We start from the raw sequence: 20,088 nt of genomic DNA, 5'->3' as shown, positions 1-20,088 counted from the left end.
TAGAGATTTCAGATTTCTGGTGTTACAGGTGGCACTCACGGACACCATCCACAGACCGTAGATGGACTCATGGTCCTTCCTGCAGGTCCGTGGTTTGTGACAGAAAACTTCCCCAGAACTCAGTCAGAAAAATTGGCTAAGTCTCGACTCACAGACAGACCCATGGTCCGTATATTAGACCACGGTCCGTGGTCTATGTTTAATTACTATGTATGATTATGAGGTCAAGGATATGCATGTGATTTCAAATTTTTGCCAATACTAGTGCTTAAAATCGACTAGAAATAAGGAGCTACATGCTACAAAAGAGGAAATCGACAACAGTCGAGGACGATACATCCAAAGCACATCGTCCATTGTCATAGAGAGGAAGATCGAGAGCAGCATATTTGGCTCCACCGCTAGGAACAATGTTAGCTCCAGAAATCAGAACATACTAAACCAAGATAAAGGAGAGATTAGAAACATAAAGGAGGAACAGTACCTAGATGTCTAGTGGTACACCACCATGGTTGAATGCTGATGATCTAAAGGAGACAAAGGAGAATCATGAAGGCGGCGCGGAGAATAATATGAAAGAGGAGGATTTGGAAACAAATGTTAGGGAAAGTATTAAAAATAGGATGAGAAATAAAAAGGGTATTGATATATTTGGGCTAACTTTCCTTTTCAAAGTTGGCATGTATTTTTTATATATATGATTGAATAAACTAGTTTCGAGCTCAAATTGGGTTAAAAAAAGTAATATTGACCTATATATATCATGTAATTTTTCGGCGAAGGGTTTCCAATCTGTAGCTCCGGCCCTGTTGGTGAGATCAAGTTTAAGCAATTAATTAACATTGCAAACAAAAATTAGAGTATTATGGACTCTTGGAATTTGCAATGTTAGTAATTTCTATTTGTGTACTCACATATTAATATATTATATGTAGATATTCTATTAATAAAGTAGTCCATTGTTTGATCTAATAAAGAATTAAAGTTTGGAGCCTTAAAAGTAATTTTCTATTCATATGAGTTTATTTTTGTAACACCTTCGTATTTGAAAGAGCTAAAATTAGAAAGAGCTAAATTGGAAATAGCAAAATCCAAAATATTGCAAGTTCTGCTTAAGTTGTAAGTTTTGAGTCAACTTCAAACGACCATAATTTTCAGTACAGGATGAGCTAGGTGGCCCATAAGATATCAAATGAAAGGTCTTCGAATCCTCTTTCCAACTCCTTCGAGTTTGGCACATTGTTAGCACGGGCCCCACATTTTATATTTTCAAGTTGTGGATGCTGTGCATAATCATTTGATGACAAAGGATAGCAGCGAACAATAAAAAAATAGTTCAAAAGTAGCACATAAAAATTACGCTAAAATTACATATTGTTATATGATTGAGGCAAGGAAAAGTCGATTAGGTGCAAAGGTTGATCAATGATAGATGCCAAAATAGAGTAAATATAGACAGTCAANTAAAATTACATATGTTGATATGATTGACGCAAGGAAAAGTCGATTAGGTGCAAAGGTTGATCAATGATAGATGCCAAAATAGAGTAAATATAGACAGTCAATGAAAGATCACAACATTAGCTACCGTGCTTTTTAAAGGTGAATTTAACTACAACCTACGGGGCTAAAAATGACAAATCAGATTTAAGTTGTAACAATTATCCAAAGTACTTACTCCAACCCTCAATTAAGGAGAGAAATGTTTGTTTGAACTTATAACAACATAACTATAGATACTGGTGTTATTCTTAAGACAATTAGGCTTTCCATACATGAAAAATAAGATAACACATAAGAATTTGCTTTTATCTCATAATCCTCACATATTTGACATTTTCTTCTCATAACACATGTATTTGTCTACCAATGCTAACAACAATAAAATGTCGCACTTGCCCTTTTTCTTTATATTTTATTTATGCGCCGTATATCTCTCTTCTAGTTGCATCTCAGGAAGCAACTGATTGCAATTCCTCACCTTAGCACATCTACATAAATGTCTACTTACCTATTTTTTGCCAAGACTTAACAGAAGTGATCAAATCAAATATGCACTAAATATAATATACAACACCATAATCTTCACTAACCATTATCAGTACACATAACAGAAAACTATGGTTCCTTTTGAACAAAAAGGGGCCAAAATTTGAAGAACCTAAAAAAAGTATGTGAGATTGTACCTGAAGGACTTGAAAATCAAGAGAATCTGAAATCAACCATTCCCATAGTTTAGCCTACTTCTTATTCTATCTCTAAACCTTGATTGTTTTCTGCCACATTAGCTAAGTCGAGGTATAGTTATAAAAGTGAGCAAGGATCCAAAAGTATTAATTTCCATGTATATTAAACGTCTTTAATTGCAATGGAGTTAAATCCATAAGAACTCGAAATAAAAGTAGTGACCTCATCCGTTGTCGTGCTAGAATACTATTTTGTTGGAACACTAATTTTTCCTGCTGCAACTCCTTCAATTACTTCTACAGGAGGCTTCTTATACAATTATACCAACATAATATGACAATTGGACAACTATGGAATATTCGGAAACAACTTCTCTACCTTCATGAGGTAGATATAAGGTCTTCTTACACTTTATCCTCTCCATACTATATTTGTGGAATTTGACTGGGTATGTTGTTGTTATTGACATCTATGAAATTATCAAATAGGTCACTCTAAAAATCAATGGATTAAATGAGTAGTTTCATTCCGTTAATTAGATTTTGATATCAGCTTGAGCAATAACTTGTCCAAGTTAGAACGTTTATGGAAAAGACTAAAAGTCACACGTTGGTGCAAGATTAAAACATTGTTTTGAACCAAAAAAGATGTCAAATTTTTATGATGATTCACCTGAAGATATAACAGACCGCTCAAAATTTATTGCAAAGGGTGCCAAATTACATGTGCAACAACAATTGAGGAGGGATATATCACAAATTCTAACATCAAGATCTTCAAACTCTCATCTTTATTTTCAATTTGAGATTTCCCACCCAAGAAATGGGATCTGAAATAGAGTGGTTAAATTCAGAGAGGTCATGAATGCTCAAAACTATTGTAAGATACAGTCACAGTTCAAAACATGTACATCAACCAAATTACATAAGCATAATTACAAATTCAATATCAACAAAGAAACTGAATTTGTCTGATACATGAATAGAAATACCATTTCGATTATTCCCTTTGTTGACGACCAAAAATTGGGAAAAACATTGAAGATACCAACTTTCATTTTAATTTACCCATTTGGTTAGAAAGAAATTTGAATGGTAAATTCAAATTTTCAGCCATGTATTACCCCTTATTAGAAATGACCCATTTTGATTTTTCTCTTTAATTAGAAACAAAAATCCAACTGTCATTCTCAGTTAATCATTTGAGCACAAAGAGAATTGATGAGAGAAGAAGAACAAAGGGATAAGAAATACCTTAAACTGCAGCAACACTTTCAGAAGATGGAAGATGAAGAGAGCTAACACTTTCAAAGGATTGAAGATGAAGAGAGTTGTGGGAAGTGGAAAGAGAAAGCCAAGGTCTATGTTTTGTAGCAAGTATAATCAACAAGAAAATAAAGACGCGTCTGACATTTCATAATACAGATGTCTCTCGAAAAATGCATGAAATTTTATAGCCAATGAAATTGGGCCACAAACAATAAAATATTAAATGCATTATAGTACAATCTAAATAGCTTTTGGTCCAATTCTTTAATGCAGTGTTCGTCCTAGAAGTCCCATATCTATTGAAAATATTAAGTCAATTTTTTTTATGGATTTAATGATTTCTTGGAAAAATTTCAATTTGCATGTTTTTATTTTTTTCTAAAATTTTACCAAATAAGTATCTTATTTAGTGAACCTTTCCGAGATGCAATGTTATATGAATGATTTGTACAATACCTCTTGCCGCTATTGTTGATAAAGCCATTTTCCTAGCAGGCATATGGCGCTAATATTAAACATCGATTGAATAACAACCGAAACACATTGGACATGTTAAGTCCAAATTGTGGACATGAGTAGAGCAAGAGTAAGCCCAAGGGCGGCACAACGTGATTGGGGTCTCAAGCGAAATTTCAATTCGAGGCCGAAAATATGAACAATCTTCATATATGTATTTATTCAAAATTTATGGAAGACAGAGAGGTACTTACACCTATAGTGATAACAGTTAAGTTGTATGGATATATAATTTAGTCTTATCAACATAGACATTAACATTTACAACACTTTACAGGCATAAATATGATGCAAAATTGAAAAATATTATCTATAAAGCATGCAGTACAATTAGTGGAATATGTGTTGGTCCTTAAAAAGTCTCACTTCTAATACAAAGTATATTAACCAAAAGTTAAATGCTTTGGTAAATCACTAAAATAATTTCTGACAGGAAAAACTGAAATAATTTCTATGAAAAATGAAGAGATTAGCTTATGAAATCTACTGTCTCTACAGGTCAAACCTATCAAACCAAAATTCAACTGAAATTTATCAAATTTCTATACTAAGAAGAATCATTGCCGCGATTATCATCTGAAACCATGAATTACCGACATCATTCTTAACATAGTCGCAAAAGTTATGACAATACTAATATAAACCTTAGCTACAAACTTATAACTTAAAACTCAATGCTTTAGCAAAACCACAATAGAACTGACAATTATAGAATATAAAGAAATAAAAAAACAACATCTCTTGAAATTATACGACACGTGTAGAAATAACAAAGAAATATGAATAAACTTATAAAGTTCAATTAAATCCGTATAGAGATAAATCACAGGAATAATGACAAATTATCTTGAAATATTTTTAAATAGGAAGAGACAATGTTTTTACAATGAATTTAGGCATTAGCTCTTTTGGGGGAAAAGTTGCATGTGTTCCCAATTCTTGGCAACCTTCATCAACTTCGTCATCATTTTGATGACCTAACTTATCAATTTCTTCCACTAAAACGTTAAAAAGCTTCTATGATGAAACATTTTCGAAGAATTGAGGAAACTATCGGAAGATATATAAAGACATTATGTAACAATGATTAGGAACTGAATACCTGAGAAGCAGAGAAATTGGAACTTCAATATCCAACAACTTCATTTCTATGATTGAGAGAAAGAATAACAAAGTGAAAATTTAAAAGGTGAGCAGAGATGGAGAATTCAATGTTGGCTAGAAGAAAACCATGTCAAATAAACTTTCACTATCACGAGAACTATAAATTTTATTAACAAAGACATGTGAGGACTTAAAAGAAATTACATGTCACGTTATAATTAATACGTTATGTTTTATCAAAGGCTAGCACAGTACTTGTTTAATGAAGTGGGCCCTAACATAGTACAAGTTGAATTACATTTGGAACAACTTTTTGGAGTTGTGTTCGTCCTTTCCAACTCCCTCTTCTAAATAAGGGTTAATAGATTAATAATTGTACCAACAACACTGTGAGTTGTTCTATAAACTTGGACGAGTTTGATCGGTCATTGAACATCTTTTTTTATCGTGTATTGTACTTCTTTCTCATCAAACATGTGTAAATGCTCACTAATGTTTTCCCTTCATTTGCATAGCATTGTTTTCTTTCATTGATTTCTAGGTTTATAAATATTTTACATAATTTCTCTCTCTAAAATTATACAATTTTTCTTTTTAATGGTTCTCATTCTTTATCTGATATTATGAAATTTATGATTCAAATTTTGAGGTATTTTTGTTTTTTTTAAGGTTTTAAGGCAATCTTTCTTTAGTTAATGCACTTTCATTGTCAGTAATTGTCATTTGTTCTTTTGGGTAGTTTTCTATAACTTTTCTGATATGCTTATTCAATATTCATGTTTGAATTGAGATACTACGGTGCTATCTTATGTCACGACCCAGACCGTCATGATTGACATCCACACTAACACTCCGATGGGAGAACCACTACTACAACCCAAACCAGGCAAATAATCTAAAAACTAAGGCATTTAAATCAACACTAAGGAAACTAAAATAAAGTTCCCATAAACTCTAACAAAAGTCTAACAATAATAACTAACAATGCGGAAGAATAACCTAGAACCTGAAAGTCAATGTACCAAAACATCTAACAAATGAGCCAAGTCTAAACAAGAAGGGATACAACCCCCAACTAATGGACTAACAACTAACTAGAACAAATGTCTAAGTCCGGAAATGGTGGACATAGATGAAAGAGAATCACATGGCAGCCCGAAATAAATGGCTCACCCTTGAATTCAAAGTGACAATCACTGATCTCCTAAGCGAGGTCTGTCAGTAGTCGCTTGAAGATGCCCTGTACTTAATAAAAATAAGAGCAAGTGCAGTATCAGTACACAACCATAGTGTACTGGTAGGATCACACAACTATCCCACTAGTGCAACATAAACAAGTCAAGACAACAATGTAATCACATGTATATATATTAACATATACAACATTATCTACAACTACAAACAACGATCGGTTTCACATTTTATATCACATCATTGGTCCTCTCATGGAACCCAAACTCAAACAGTTAGCATGCCGAAACGTGGCAACTGATCTCATATTTATGCTGGAACGTGGCAACCGATCTCATATTTATGCTGTAACGTGGCAACCGATCCCATATTTATGCCGGAACATGGCAATCTGATCCAAGTTAGCTATGCCGAAACGTGGCAATCGATCCCATTCACACACCACAATCACAATTACAAGTATATCATCAAGATCATACATTGAAGTCATGATTTCCTGGCAATCATCATTCATTATCTCAGTTACAACAAGTGTGAACATTGCATCGTTCATATACATACAAGTATCATAATGAAGCAAGAACAAGTATACATCACACAATCATACAATCACAACCATCACCTACCTCGAAACAAGCTCGAAACCCTAAGAAACTTGATCCTTCCCTTTTCAAATTCGTTCAACTTGTTCTTGGTCTACAAACAATCAATATACTACGGGAATCAATAAACAATCATTAGTTACCCAGATTACTAACAATTATATGAACCCTAGATCAAACCCATGATCCCAATTATCCAATTTAGAGTTGTTACCACCATAGAATCTATAACAAAACCCTCCCCCATCAATATTCACCCATTCTATTACGTTCTATGGATTGAAAAATGGATTCGGGGAGTGAAAAACTTACCTTTAGCCTCAAGAATGGTGAAAAATGAGTAAGACTCGCTTGGGGTTCGTTCCTTAGCTATAAAAGTTGAAAGCTGCCAAATCAGGTCATTTAGGGGTTTATTGACGACTTTAAGTCACGTCGGTCCCGCTGCAGCGGCCCTCACCCCACTGTAGCGGCCCTGCCAAAGTGACCAGAACCCCCGTCCTAGCAACTTTTGCATAACAGTGAGCCATTTGTCTTTCATCTACGATTTTGAGTCTTGTCATACCCGCCACATCGACCATCATCCCACTGCAGCGGCCACACTAGAGCGGAAACTATCCCGTCAAAGCGGCCCAAACGGAACTAGAGAGTTAATTAAAAGAATTCCAAAATCCCATTTCACAACACACCTCTAACCAACAACGATCAGAAAACACCCTTTACGCTAAGATCGATTCTAGGAGTTCTACTCGCCTAAATTTAATTATGTAAAGTCGTACGGATTCCTTAACGAGTTATCTAACTATTCATGTAATCAAAACCATAAGAGATCCACTCGATTGTTACCAGATTTCTCTACACCTCAAAGACTACGATTTCATCCAAATCTAGACAAGGTTGGGAAAAATCCAAATACTACGAAAAAGCTTCCGGCCCCAAATTTTCCCCCGCTAGATTTTCTATAACGATGGGAATAGGTCGTTACAATAGATACCAATTTACCCATCACTCGTCCCCAAGTGACAAAATTTAGGAAAAGTAGGCTAAGTAAAGAATGAAATAGTACCTTAATCGATGAACAATTGGGGATACTTCTCTCGCATATCCCTCTCGGTCTCCCAAGTAGCTTATTCAACTGGACGATGCTTCCATTGAACCTTCACAGACTTAATCTCCTTGGTCCTCAACTTGCGTACATCATGAACAAGAATTACAATCGGTTCCTCCTCATATTAGAGGTCCTTGCCTAACACAATTGAGTCCAACTTAATGATTTAATCCCCATCACCATGACACCTCTTCAACATGGATACATGAAACACCGGATGAACACTCGATAAATTAGGAGGTATAACCAATCTATACGCCGCTGGTTCCACACATTCATGAATTTCAAATGGACCAATGTATTTAGGACTTAGCTTACATTTCTTACCAAATCTCATCACCCTTTTCATGAGTGATACCTTGAGAAGAACATTTTCACCGGATTGAAACGCCATATCTCTTACCTTATGATCCTCATACTTTTTTTTTCTACTCTGGGCTGCTGGAAGCTTAGCTTGAATACTCCTCACCTTATCTCGAGCATCCTTCACTATATCAACCCCCAAAGGTTTCACATTTCCAGCCTCAAACCATCTTATGGGTCATCTATATCCTCTCCCAGAGAATGCCTCAAATGGTGCCATATTTATGCTGGAGTGATAACTATTATTGTAGGAGAATTCACACAAATGTAGGAACTTATCCCAATTCCCTCTGAAATCAATCACACATGACCTCAACATGTCTTCAATACTTGAATAGTCCTCTCTGATTGTCCATCCGTCTGTGGATGAAAGGCTATACTAAAGGTGAGTTGTGTGCCCAATTCATCATGCAATTTCCTCCAAAACTTAGATGTGAATTGGGTACCACGATCTGAAATGATAGAGAGGGGCACCCCATGCAACCTCACTATCTCTTTCACATACACTTTAGCCAATTGTTCAGCATTATAATCTGTTGTTACCGGAATAAAATGGGCTGACTTAGTCAATCTATCAACCACTACCTACATAGAATCAAACTTCCCCAAGGTCTTGGGAAGACCAACCACAAAAATCCATGGTTGTTCTTTCCCACTTCCATTTCAAAACTGGCATTCTTTGTAGTAAACCTGCGGGCCTTTGATGTTCATACTTCACTTGTTGACAATTTTGACACTTCGCCACAAACTTCGCTATGTCTTTCTTCATGCCCGACCACCAGTAAATTCTATTCAGATCTCTATACATCTTGGTGACACCCGGATGAATCGAATATCGCGAACGATGAGACTGCCAACAATTTCTCAATCAAGTCATCTACTCTAGGAACACATATTCTTCCTTTAAAATTGAGTACACCATCCACATCAAGAGTGGTGTCTTGCGCCTTACCAATCACAATCTTCTTTCTTACTCCAAATTCTCATCCTTAAATTGTTTGGCCTTGATCTCTTCAATGAAAGTGGCCCTCACTTCAATACTAGCTATCACCCCACCTTTTTCTGAGATGCCCAACTGCATGAACTTAGACTCTAAGGTGTGAATTTCCTTATCTAAAGGTCGCTTGGATACACTTAAGCAAGCTAAACGACCCATACTCACTGCTTTCCGACTCAAAGCGTCTGCCACCACATTAGCCTTGCCCTTATGGTACTGAATGGTCACGTCATAATATTTAAGTAACCCCATCCACCTTCGCTGTCTCAAATTCAGATCCTTCTGAGTGAACACATTCTGCAAACTACGATGATTAGTAAATATCTCACACTTGCCCCCCCATAGAGGTAATGTCTCCATATTTTAAGAGTAAACACTACTGCTGCCAACTCTAAATCATACGTTGGGTAATTCCTCTCATGCACCTTCAATTGACGCGAGGCATAAGCTATAACATTCTTATCCTGCATCAACACAGCACCCAAACCAGAATGTGAAGTATCACAATAAACAATAGAATCTTAACCTTCAACCGGTAATGCTAGAATGGGCGCGGTGGTCAAGAGAGTCTTGAGCTTTTGAAATCTCTCTTCACACCTTTCAGTTCATTCAAATGGTTTCTCATTTTTGGTCAAATTAGTCAAGTGAGTAGCAATGGAAGCAAAAAATTCTTAACTAATTGACGATAATAACTAGCGAGTCCTATGAAACTCCTAATTTCCGTCACAGAGCTAGGCCTAACCCAATTCTTAACAGCTTCAATCTTTTGAGGATCTATCATTACCCCTTCTTTTGAAACTACATGTCCCAAAATTGCTACCGATTTTAACCAAAATTCACACTTAGAAAATTTATCATATAGTTTTTGCTTCCCGAGAACACACAAAACAATACGAAGATGGTTGTCATGCTCTTCTTCACTTTTTGAATAAACCAAAATATCATCAATAAAAACTATAACGAACGAATCAAGAAGTGGTTTGAACATCCCATTCATCAAACTCATGAAAGCTGCAGGAGCATTGGTCAAACCAAAAGACATAACCAAAAACTCATAGTGCCTATAACGAGTTCTAAACGCAGTCTTGGGTATATCTTTAGGCCTAATTTTCAATTGATGGTAACCGAATCTCAAATCAATCTTAGAGAAAACTAATGCACCTTGTAATTGGTAAAAAAGATCATTTATTCGAGGCAAAGGATACTTGTTTCGAATTGTGACTCTATTTAATTGCCAATAATCTATACACATCCTCATACTACCATCATTTGTCTTAACAAACAACACCGGAGCACCCCAAGGGGAAGCACTAGGATGAATAAATCCTTTATCAAGAAGCTCTTGAATTTGACCCTTAAGCTCTCTTAATTCTTCCGGAGCCATGCGATATGGAGAGATAGAAATGGGGCGCGTACTAGGCTCTAAATCAATACAAAAATCTAAATCTCTATCCGGAGGCATACCAGACAAATCATTTGTAAACACTTCACTAAATTCAGACACCACAGGAATAAACCCAATGGATGGAGCCTCACCCTAACATGAGCCAAATAAGCCAAACAACCCTGCTCTACTAATTTACTAGCCCGGATGGAGGATATAATCTTAGCTTGCTTAAGCTTGTACACCCCTTTCCACACTAATTTTTCCCTTTCCAAAATTTCTAGAGTTACAGACTTAGTATTACAATTAAGCACATCATAATAAGGGGACAATCAAGTCATGCCTAAGATTATGTCAAAGTTAATCATATCCAAAATCACCAAATCAGCCCAAGTCTGAAAACCCATAAACAAAATAGGACAAGCATGATAGACACGGGTGATTATGACTGACTCTCCAACTAGGGTAGAAACACTAATAGGAGCATCAAGTACATCACAAATCATATCAAACTCGGAGGCAAATTTCAAAGATACATAAGAATAGGTAGAATCCAAATCAAATAACATATTAGGCATCTGGTCACAGACAAGAATACTACCTGTGATCACCGCATCAGACGCCACTGCCTCATTCATGCCCGAAAAACCATAACATTGAGACATATCATCATGACGAGCCACTTCCCTACCTCGTTGCGAGTTACCCCTACCTTCGTTACCATTTCCTCTACCTCCACGACCTCGCTGATTACCTCCTCATCCACCTTGTGGATGTCCTCTACCATTATTACCATTCCCCGCGGGTACCACTACTCTAGACTGCTGTTGTGCAGAATCTAACACATGTGGGTGGGGACAATCTCTCCTCATATGCCCAGGTTCTCCATAGTTGTAACAAGTATAGTTAAAAGATGGTCTGTCGCCTATCGAAGGTGCGACTCCCTGGCTATCCTGAAAATTATGAGATGGAGTTTCCGAGTAACTACATGTAGAGGCGGGCATAGCGGATTGAATTGACTTGGTTTCAAGTGTTGACCTTCTAGACCCCTTGGAATAAAAGCCTTGAAAGTTACCCGAGTTCTTGGCCCTTTTTGCCCACGCCTTAGCTTGACCGTCATGCCTCACCCCCTTCACTTTCTTAACATAGTCTGTCGCCTCATTAAAGCTCCTCCCTGCAGAGGTCATATGAACAGATAATACTTGTAACTCAGAATTCAACCCTCTAATAAATAACCGGATCCTCTCCTCTTTAGTAGTAACTAACTGCGTAGTATATCTAGATAAAACATGGAACTTGGCCTCATAAGCAACCACAGACATACCACCTTGCTCTAAAGCCATAAACTCATATTTCTTACGATCCCTCAAGGTTTTAGGCACATACTTTTCTAGAAACAGAGCATGACATTTGGTCCAAGTAAGTGGAGATAAAGTAGAAGATCTGCACTTCATATAAGCTCTCCACCATTGCTTAGCCTCCCCTTGAAGTTGGAAAGACACAAACTCAACCCCATGTTGGTGAACAATACCTAATTTATACAGCCTCTCATAACAGTCTAAGATAAACTCATAAGCATCTTCAGTTTTAGAACCAAGAAATATCGTAGGCTTAAGCTTCAAGAACTTAGTCAACATGTCATGCTCATTACCGGTCATAATGGAACACAACAAAGGACAGAAGAAAGCTTTAGTACCTACATTTCCACCTATCTTGGGCGCAGTTCTAGCAACAGGAGGATTAGTAGAAGCTTTAGTTGCTTGAGCATATGGAAGCACTCCAGGACTAGTCAACCCATTCAAGAATGCCATAATCTGTTGAGCTAACACCAAATCGATGGGAGGAACAACCGTAGTCTCCGCTGGCACCTCTTCCTCTTGTCCATTTTCCTCAACATCTCCAACCTCAATATCATCTTCTATCTCCTCATAATGTGCACGAGGGTTCTCATTCATAGGAAAATTATCAATCAGTACCTCATTCACAGCAGACGCTACTCTCCCACGACCTCGAACGCGACCTCTTGCTGCAGATTCCTTAGCTGGAGCATTGATAAGATCTACGAGACTAAAACCGTTATACCTAGTATTAACCATCCGTGGACAGAAGAGTGAAGAAGTTTAGATACCAATTTGAATCGCCATATACCAATTGGAATCAAATCATAGCACGAAAGGAGAAAAGACAAAAATGGAGAGATTTCCTAAAGTCCTATAGCCTCTCGAAAAAAAGTAAAGGCGTCTCCGTACCGTTTTGCAAGACTCTATTAGACTCGTTTTGGTACATCGAGATCAACAAAAATAGGCTCTGATACCAACTTTGTCACAACCCAGACCGTCATGAATGGGACCCGGACTAACACTCCTGTGGGAGAACCACTACTACAACCCAAACAACAAATAATCTAAAAACTAAGGTATTTAAATCAACACTAAGGAAATTAAAATAAAGTTCCCATAAACTCTAACAAAAGTCTAACAATAATAACTAACAATGCGGAAGAATAACCTAGAACCTGAAAGTCAATGTACCAAAACATCTAACAAATGATCCAAGTCTAAACAAGAAGGGATACAACCCTAGCTAATTGGCTAATCAACTTACTAGAACAAATGTCTAAGTCCGGAAATGGTGGACATAGATGAAACAGAATCACATGGAAGCCCGGAAGAATTGGCTCACCCTTGAATTCGATGTGACGATAACTAATCTCCTAAGCGAGATCTGTCAGTAGCTGCTTGAAGATGGCCTGTACTTAACAAAAATAAGAGCAAGTGCAGTATCAGTACACAACCAAAGTGTACTGGTAGTATCACACGGCTATCCTACCAGAGCAACATAAACAAGTCAAGACAACAATATAATCACATGCATATATATCAACATATACAACATTATCAACAATTCCGAACAACGATTAGTTTCACATTTTATATCACATCATTGGTCCTCTCATGGAACTTAAACACAAATAGTTAGCATGCCGAAACGTGGCAACCGATCCCATATTTATGCTGGAACGTGGCAATCTGATCCAAGTTAGTTATGCCAGAACATGGCAACCGATCCCATTCACACACCACAATCAGAATCACAAGTATATCATCAAGATCATACATTTAAGTCATGATTTCATGGAAATCATCATTCATTATCTCAGTTACAATAAGTGTGATCAACCTTGCAACATTCATAAACATACAAGTATCATAATGAAGTAAGGACAAACATACATCACACAATCATAGAATCACAACCATCACCTACCTCGAAACATGCTTGAAACCCTAAGAAACTTGATCCTTCCCTTTCTGGATTCGTTCTGCTTGTTCTTGGTCTACAAACAATCAATATACTACGGGAATCAATAAATAATCATTTATTACCCGAATTACTAACAATTCTATGAACCCTAGATCTAACTCATGACCCCAATTATCCAATTTAGGGTTGTTACCACTATAGAATCTATAACAAATCCTCCCCTCATCAATATTCACCCATTCTATTACATTCTACAGATTGAAAAATGGATTCAGGGAGTGAAAAGCTTTCCTTTAGCCTCAAGAATGGTGAAAAACGAGTATGAGTCGCCTGGGGTTTGTTCCTTAGCTCTAAAAGTCGAAAAGTACCAAATAAGGTTGTTTAAGAGTTTATTTACGACTTTAAGTCACGTTGGTCACGCTGTAGCGTCCCCACCAAAGAGACCATAACCCCTGGCCCAGCTGCTTCCGCGTAATAGTGAGCTATTCATCTTTCATTTATGATTTTGTGTCTCGTCGTACCCGCCATAACGACCATTATCCCACTGCGGCAACCACGCTAGTGCGACAACTATTCTGCCAAAGCGGTCCAAACGGAACCAGAGAGCTGATTAAAAGAATTTCAAAATCCCATTTCACAACACACCTCTAACCTACGACAATCAGGAAACACCCTTTATGCTAAGATCGATTTTGGGAGTTCTACTCTCTCGAATGCAATTATGAAAAGTCGTAAAGATTCCTTAAGAAATTATCTAACTACCCATGTAATCAAAACCACAAGAGATTTAGCCAATTGTTACCAGATTTCTCTACACCTCAAAGACTACGATTTTGTCCAAATCTGGACAAGGTTGGGAAAAATCTAAATACTACGAAAATATTTTTCGGCCCCAAATTTCCCCCACTGGCTTTTCTATAATGACGGAAACGGGTCGTTACATCTTATGAGATGTATTACAAATTATGTGTTCTATCTTTAAATTGTATATTGCTTGGTTAACTTAATTTAAAAATTGGTGTTCGGTAGTAAGTTTGAATGAACTAAACACATTTTCATTTCTTTTCCCTACAGATTTTCTACAACATACTCTCCTGTTAATTATGTAGATTCTGGGTCAGTAATGAATTCTTTTGGCTTCTGTTGCTGAGTATAAGCGTTAATACGATCGGAAGTATATGCCTGAACCTGAAAATCTTTATGTATTCCTTTTATCTTTTCCGTAGTGAAAAATACTTATTTGTTAGAATTTGAACTTCCAAGATATTACTAGTGTTTTCATTGTTATTGAATATCCACGACCACTTTCCCAAACTTTTTTTTGCGTTATACTTTAGCAATTCCTCACTTACACATTTGATATTTACATGATTTTTCTATTGTGGGGTGATTATTATCATAAGAACAACAAATCTGATGTGTAGTGATAGATCATTGTAAAATGGAGCAAAATAGGGCAATGTGAGACTCAAAACCTTTCTCTTATTCTTTGTTGTAGGATATGATATGCTTAAAATCCTTCGGACGTCAATCACTGTAACTTTACAAAAAGAGAAACGTTGTATATTTCATGTATTTTAAAAAAACATAGTCAAGGAGAGCGAGAGAAGGAGATATGAGCCAGCAACAATGAAATTACTGCATTCTCAGTTTTCCAGAATGATATACGCTTGAGGGTCACACCTCGGTGAACATCTCTTTTCTATATTTATTTGTATTTACTCTAGACTGGACATCACTTCATATACTTAAATAATGATTGCATTGGTTTTAATCTACATAATGTAGTCATTCATTTTTCCGTTACAATGCTTACAGATGGGAAAATCAATACTAGGGATTAAGATATAGAGGGCGGTTGTGAATTAGTTATATTTACTAAGAGCCACAAAATAAGTATCTTTTTGTGTTCATTATGGTTGTGTTGACACATTATAGGACTTAATCCAGAGAGCTAATATACCTCTGAAGAAAATATTGGAAACTACATATAAGATGTAGAATCTCTTAATAGTGCGAGATCTTTCGAGTAGAACCTTATGATCATGGCAGCCAATATCACACTCATTTACAAGCTTTATGCAGATCTAAAGTTTATTACAGTGGAATTTTGTGTTTGGGGTACATAGTTGCTCTGGTGAAGATGAAACATCAACTTTCCCTCTTAGGCTTCATTTTACTTTAAATTAAAATCCATTCACTAACTTCTAAATTTTTGAAAAGTATTGTTTCAATGTGTTGATAAAGTTCTTCAAATATGTCGATTCTCTATTTTCAAGTTATTAAATATATATTGTGTCATTCATTTTCAGATGTTGAAGGAATATTTAGATTCAACTCTGTTTTGTTAAAGCAGGGTATATTGGTATGATGGTTGACTCTTTTAATGACACATCCAATTGTTTCTTTTTGGATTCAACTTTCATTATCTTCACCATTAATGCACTCTCTCGAGTAAATAGGGGAGAGAAGGAGCAGGGTAGAGGGATGAAGAGAAATTATTATGACGAGGCTGGACTCAAAGGGGTAAATAGACTGTAGAAATTAGTTTGTTATGCTACATTGTGTAATTATCATATAGTGCGGTTAAATGGTACAAGAAAATTGATGTACGAAGTATGAGTTGATCTATCCAAGAAGTTTAAGAAATTTAGAGAGCCTATGTAGAATAAATTGCATGCAGGCACAAGACACTATTACTTGGTTTCTACCATCTGTGCACAAAATTTTTGAAGATCTGTATTTGCCCTTTCCTAAAATTTCACATAGATGCTTTCTGCTCTCACATCAATCATACCATCATCACTAAGTTTATGCAATTTTATCTTTATATTTTTTTCATTTCCTATTTTGTCGCTTTTTTCTTATTTCATTGTTGATATCCTTCGGCAACAAACGACTATGCAAAGCATACACTACATGGAAAAACCGACACCACATGAAAATATAAAATGTTAAGCCGGTGCTGGAAAGGGTATTTTCAGAATTGACAACGTACCTGAGGAAGCTATTGGAAAGATTGTATTTCGCTTCCATGGACAACCTATTGGTACAAGCACTTGAGAATTCAAAATGAAATTTCTTTTTTTATTTTTTATTTTTTTTTATTTTAATGACCCTTGGAGGGGCCAGGGGCTTAGAAACACCCCCAGGCCTTAACATAAATAAAAACATAAAATATAGAGAGGGGGACATTACTGATTTGTATCCGTTTGTTGTGGTAACAGATTTCTTCGGTGCTCTGAGAGCACGAATATATGATGATGAAGTGAGGAAATGGGTTTTAGGGACTGAAATTGAAGCCATTGAGGAAAAACTTTGGAACTCTAGAGAGGGACCCTCAACTTTTGACCAGCAAAAATTACCCTTGAGAAGCTCTTTGGGTATGCTAACATGCTTGTTCAAAAGCGAGAAAATGTTATGAGAGTCCAGTTGGCTGAAACCTATCTTAAAAGAGACTACTCTCGAAAATGCTAACGTGGCTGCCATCAACATTGGAAATTACTAAGAACCTTCACCAATCTCAAACTCTAAACATGAGGTTGGGACCTTTTTTTCTTAAAAGATTTAATAATAAAATGGAAATTCCCAGAAAAAAATGCTCTAATTTTTTTTTCATTATTGTGTGGATGCAGGGGAGTGATATGATAATCGTCATGTTGCTTGAAGTCTCTAATGATTCAACTTCAAGGGGTGATGTATTTCATTTCTACAACTTTTTTGAGGCAATTTGTAAGGGTAGCTATTGAAGGTTACGAAGCTGTTAAATATTGTGTTAATCAATTGTGTTCAGAGTTAAGGGAACACAAACTCCAAATAATATTTTATTTTCAGTTTTTTTCATTATATCTTCTGTAATCAGCTTCTTGAATTGAATTTTAATGGTAGAGGATATGTTTTAAGCGGCATTTTCAATTCTATAGAATGAATGTAAAAAATCATTTAAGAGAAGTCATAGTGGAATTTCTTACTATTTAGTTAGAAAAATAATTTAATTTGTGTGTTGGGTCCGTGCTCTAGCACAGGCTATGCCCATCAAGTAAAAATAGACATGGTCATTCCATAAAAGCCCTTTTTGAACCAACACTATTGGTGGGAAGTGAAAAAATTCAAATGTTAAGTTTTTCTCTACCTTTTACACTATGTATATAATCCTTCTCTAAGTCTTTTATTTCACTAAATCCCCAATTCTCTCTTTCATTTGCTTTCTCTATTTTTTTTTCTCTCTTCGAATGACCAACTCTCTTGCTAAGAATGTCCCCCCCCCCTCCTCCTCCCCCTCCCCAATCTCCCCCTGCCCCTTCCCTTTATCGTGTTCGCTAGAAGGCTACACCAACTGGTGACACTGAGATCTTAGGGGTTTATGGGAGTAGCACCTTTATCCACTCAATCAATGCTCCTTCTAGAAAGAGGAGAAACAAGTTGAATGCTGGGGAAGAAACATTTGAGGTTCGGGCCAAAATGTCCAATGTTGACACTTTCAGCTGTTGCTGCTCCAAAAGCTTCAACATTGGGCCTTTTGGCCCGAACTACAAATGTTCCTTCCCCTGCATTCAACATTCTTCCCCTCTTTCTAGGAGAGCAGTGACTGAGTGGATGGGGTGCTACTCCCATAAACCCCTAAGATCTCAGTGTCAGCAGTTGGTGTAGCCTCCTTGCAAACACAAAGAGGGGAAGATGGAGGGGGAGATTGGGGAGGGGGAGGAGGAGGAGGGGAGGACATTCTTAGCATAAGAGTTGGCCATTGGGAGAGAAAAAATAATAATAATAGAGAAAGCAAATGTAAGAGAGAAATGGGGATTTGGTGAAATAAAAGACTTAGAGAAGGATTATATATATATATATAGTGTGAAAGGTAGAGAAAAACTTAACATTTGAATTTTTTCACTTTCCACCAATAGTGTCGGTTCACAAAGGGCTTTTATGGAATGACCATGTCTAGTTTTATGTACATATGTTGACCACATCTTTAATTTATTTCCTCATGAGATTTGTTTAATTTAAATTCTTACTTCCTAAATAAAACTTTATGTTTTCTTTGAAAATGTTGAAGCGTGTGACAATGTCATTTACAATTATGTTTTACTTATTAAATAGCACATATTTTTAATTAATTACTTAATAATGTTTTTAACTCGCACATTTCTCACATGTGGCCTGGTTAATTTTGGAGATAGAAAGATTTCAACATAGTTATAATGTTCGCCGTCTCTAATACCATGTTGAAAAGTTTGGGTGCTTCGAGTCTTCTCCCCCCTTTTAGGAAGGCAAATGGTTAGGAGTGAATTATTTATAACCTTAAGCTAAACTCATGATAAAAAGTACTGGAATTAGCACAAATATATTGATGAGCAGTGGCATTGGCAAAAAATTCATTAAGGGTGTCGAAAATAAAGCCAACATAGAAAAAAAATGTGTCCATGGGGAATTGTACCTCAATGGCAAACAAACTTCTTCACACTATTGCCACTAAGCTACCACTCTATATACACAAAGTTTTTCATTTTTTATTTAAGTAACCATTTTACAGCAGACCACATTAAACAAAATATTCAAAACATAGATGCAGTGATTTGAACTTGGGTATTATGTACATATTGGACACACTTTTGCCACTGAGCTACGACTCATTGTTGTTGTTTAGGGTTTTCAAAATGCTTAATATATCAATATAAAATAATATTTGACGTGACAACAGTATTAAGAGGGCTAATTTACTGTATAAAAAACAAGCTCAGGAAGGTTATTCTAGAAACATATCAATAGGAATCGTGAAAATGATACTTAGAGAATGGAAAATACCATGGGATATACTAGACATAGTGGAAGAAACAAGACAAATTGTGGAACAAAACAACTTCAAAGTTCAGCATGTATACAGGGAAGGAAATCAGCTAGCAGATGCATTGCTAATAGTTCTTAGAGTAAGTTGGAAGTACAGGAATACAAGCAGTTTGAACAACAACCAGCTAATTGCAGAAGAATTCTAAACATGGACAAAGCACATATCACAAGTTTGAGAATCAAGACAAGAAAGATAAAAGACATAAACAACCAATATAGACCACAGTTACATTAATCAAGATGTGGTGAGTCTCGCAAGATTT

At 36.3% G+C, this 20,088-nt stretch overlaps 1 protein-coding gene and 1 pseudogene across 1 annotated transcript in view; one reads left to right on the top strand and one right to left on the bottom strand.

Annotated features, from left to right (window-relative positions):
• The window catches only part of LOC125857448 (uncharacterized), a 622,948-nt gene that overhangs the window by 343,268 nt on the left and 259,592 nt on the right, over nucleotides 1-20,088 (bottom strand). The gene's annotated exons all lie outside the window — the stretch shown is intronic.
• LOC125858903 (ribulose bisphosphate carboxylase/oxygenase activase 2, chloroplastic-like) lies at nucleotides 16,027-17,489 on the top strand (annotated as a pseudogene).

Source organism: Solanum stenotomum, chromosome 3, assembly GCF_019186545.1.
Source record: "Solanum stenotomum isolate F172 chromosome 3, ASM1918654v1, whole genome shotgun sequence".
Taxonomy (NCBI): Eukaryota; Viridiplantae; Streptophyta; class Magnoliopsida; order Solanales; family Solanaceae; genus Solanum; species Solanum stenotomum.
This window is presented reverse-complemented; position numbering and strand designations above follow the sequence as displayed.